Source organism: Manis javanica, chromosome 10 (assembly GCF_040802235.1).
Source record: "Manis javanica isolate MJ-LG chromosome 10, MJ_LKY, whole genome shotgun sequence".
In the NCBI taxonomy this organism is placed as follows: Eukaryota; Metazoa; Chordata; class Mammalia; order Pholidota; family Manidae; genus Manis; species Manis javanica.
The window spans coordinates 25518123-25522000 of NC_133165.1; positions in this window are offsets into that span (position 1 = coordinate 25518123).

Consider the following 3878-nt stretch of genomic DNA (forward strand, 5'->3'; position numbering starts at 1 on the left):
CCATTTATTTTTAGTAATTTTATAATGCACTAATAATCCCCCTCTGTCTGCGGACTACTCCACCTCCTCCTCCCCTCCCTGGCTCTCTGCCTCCGCCTCCCCTCCCTGCGGCCTCTCAGGTTTTTTTCCGGCGCGGGCCCACAGGCTTGGCGCGGCGCTGTTAGCCGGGCACAGGGCGGCCGAGGGGTGAGCAGAAGCCTGGCGGGGGCCACGGGCTCCCGTGGGCCCTTCCCCCTAGAATTCTGCGGGGAGGGAGCCCGGCCAGGACAAAGGCTGGGCGCTGAGCCCGAGGCCAAAGAGACTCTGATTTGAGCTGCTCCTCCCATCGGAGAGAGCGCCGAGGCCCAGAAAGGGGAAGGGACTTGTCTAAGGTCACACAGCGTCCCAGAGGCTGTTTTGGGCCCGGAGGGGATTGGCCCGGCCAGACCCTCGCGGCTCCCGCGGCTCGGATTTCCCTTGCAGCCCGAACGGGTCTGCAGAGCTGCGGAGTTCAGGGCTGGACTGGGCGAGGACGCAGCTCACTGCCGCTCAGCCCCTTCCCTGGGGGCGGGTGTCCCCGCGGCCCCCGCCCTTGGCCCCCAGGACCCAGCCCCGCGCCTTGCGGGTTATTAGACAGCTCGCGGGACTGTCTGCGGGCCGCCTCTTTCCTGCTAATTATCACCTTATGAAAAGTGTTTCATTAAGAAACTCTGCTTTTGATTAATTATCGACAGAATGCTGACCAGAAAGAAATGAAATTAATCTCTGACCCCGTCTGGGTAACACTGGAAATTCATCACATATCCTTTTAATATTGAAACAGCGCAGAATTTTAATAGAAAATATTGTTTTTCCAAACCTCCAGTCTTTATTAATGCCCCTGGGCAGGGAATGATATTGCTGGCAATAGCAGTCTTTGTTCATTTTAAATTTATTAAACATAATGCACTTCATTTTCAAACATTTTACTGTTTCTTTTTAATTTCACTCAGTGTAAGTACAGAATAAAACCTTTTTAAACATTTAAGATATTGAAAACCTATATACGGGTGTAGAATGGGAACGCTCTGGCCACCAAATAAATTTAAGTAGAAGCAATTGTAATTTTAAGCTCCCTTCACTTCAGATATTAAGGCAGTATCAGTAACCATCAAATGGAAGGGTGAGGAGAGGCTTGGAGACCCCTGGCCCCGGGAGACCTTGCCAGGGCCACTGGCCCAGCTGAGCAGCGCCAGACCTCTCCCAGGGGCGCAATGATCCCCTTCAGTTGTAGGTCCAAGCAAAACCATTCTTGGAGTGCTTGACGAAGAGTCGGCCCCACCTTGCCCCTCTGGTTGCTGCACCAAGGGCCCACATTCGCTCCTGAACAGACCCCGTAGGGCTTTCCAGAATCCCAAGGCGGTTTCTCCCCTCAGTCACTCAGCCCCAACTCCCCTTACTCCCCCAGCCTAGGTACTTGTCCCATTGAGATGGGCACCCAGCCGGTTCCCAAGCCGTGGAGAAGAAGCTCCTCTGAGATCTTGCCGGCTCTCTCCTTCAGGTCCAGCTGGAGCCACAGGAACTGGGGGGATGGGGAGGGGTGGGCACCTGGCCTTCCACCCCAATCCCCCAGCATAACTCCCACCCTCACCCGCTTCCCCGGGAACACAAGCTCCACGGTTAATGGGTCGTGAAGGGTGAGAACTTCCTGAGACCGCAGCCCTGATGCCAATTCCAGATGTGTGGGGCAGGCGGGGCCAGGCCTCCTGACCAGGGAGGGCTCAGTCTCCCTGGTGGAGGCTCCCGTATCAACGTCCTGCAAGCCAGGCCCTGAATTGGAGAAAGGCAACTTCCTCACCGAAAAAATTACTCTTTTCATTTCTGGTAGCATTCCTGATGCCCTATTTCATGGCACCAACAAACGGAATATTACTTTTAAAATACTATGAAATACCAGGTCCTGTCCTTGGTGCTATTTCGGGGGAATTCAATTTTCACTGAATGGTGAGAGGCGCCAGCATTTCTTTTGGGAGTGATCAATGGCTCTGTGGGAGGAAAATTCTCAGGGACTTCCTTGGCATTCCAGAGAGCCTTGTTGGTGTCCGGGCCACACACTGGTGTCCCTTCACCCACTGATGTACAGACATGCTCATGCTCACATTCAGCACACATCTGAAATGGGGTCAGAGAGGAGGCACAGCATTTGTACTAAACATTAGCATTTTTAATTACTCGTTGGGCTCAAAGCCTGGCCTGGGCGAGTGACTATTTACAAGGTTATCTATTATCTATCATCTGTCTATGAGAAGGCCTCTGCCGGTACCCCTGCGTCCCCCCAGCACTCCCATTTGGTAGCCTGATCACATGGAGAAGTTACTCTGATCTGCTAGGAGAAAACTTCGTCTCTCCCGTTCTTCTCCCTTTCTTTGTTAGCAAATGTTCCACCGGAAAAATTTCAGCCCTTAGTTTGAGCTGAGATGACTGCTCCTCTTGCTTCTAATCAAGGCAGTGGACAAAAAAACAGACAGGTAGGAACCAAGGAGAGGACTCCCAGTTTCTTGCACCCCTGAGTTCTGCGGAGCTCAGTCTGTCTCCCTGAGTCTGTAGCAGGCTGCCCTGCCTGGCCTTGTAGAGCTGGGGCTGAGCTGCTTTGGCCACATGCTGGGGGAACCCAGAGTGAGCCCTGAGGGAGGTCTGTAGAGTCCAAAATGGTCCAGGGCATATTTTAGGGGGTGTGTGGGGAGACACACCCCAAAATAACAAAGAAGCTGGGATATAGTAACTTGCAGTAATTAGAAGAAATAATAGTTGTCTCCTCACTGTTTCTCCAAATAGTCTTCAGTCTCACAAGTCCTTTGCCCAGGGCTACCCTCCCTTTTCCCCTAGAGGAGGAGAAACTAGGGGTGACTACAAGGACCAGCTCAGCCCTTTTAACTGCCACACCCAGGAGCTGCCCACCCTCTCACCAGGGCAGAGCCAAGGAGTGGCCTCTGAGGTTCTTTCTTTATTCCTTCCCTCCCTCCTTCTTCCCTCCCTCCCTTTCTCCTCCCTTCTTCTCTTCCCTTCCTTCCCTCCCTTCTCCCTCCCCTCCTTCTTCACTTAAACTAAAAACAAACAAGCAACACAGCACACAGAAGCCCCAGCTGCCACCGGAGGCACGGGGCTATCCCCAGGTCCAGCTGGCCCTGCCAGCCAGGCCTGGCCTCGTGCAGCCGCTGGGTTTAACCACAGTGGAGCAACTCTCTGTGTGGCCCGCCCCTCGGGTTTTCGTGGATTTGGGATCTAAAGCTGTACTGGACCAGGAAAACCCCTTACCAGGGTCTCCACTGCAGTACCCGGGCCCTCTGAGTACTCTCTGTTGAGCTTTCCATAAACTGCTTACCAGCGTTAAGAATCTTTCACACACACAAAAAAAGGAAAAAAGATAATAAAGCGATTTAAAGATAATTAATTGCATTAAAGTATTGACTAACTACGTCGCTCAATAGTAATTCATTTAGAGAATATTAAAATCGGAGGAACAATAATAAAATTGATGCCAATTCCCATGGGGAGGGAGATGGCCAGCAAATTGGATACTTTCCTTAATCTGGCGTAAATAATAACATGTCTGCTCCCCTTCTCTCTCAGGCCAATTCCCCTATCATTTATTCCAGACTCTAAAGCCGGCATCATAATTGATATCAGTTACTCAATGAGGGCTTTTCCATTTGTTGTCCTTATCCACGATGACTGCGAAGTTCGGCCTCGGCTCCATGGTGGAGGCCTGCCTGGCTCCTTCTGCGCAGCTCTGGCGGCGGGGCTGGGATTGGGGGGCCTGGCTGCTCCCCAACTCGGCGTTTTCCTTCTGGAGGCTGTGTTAGCTCCGGGCAGATGCGCACAGCCTCGGCCGGGTCCTGGGGTAGCACTGCGGACCGACA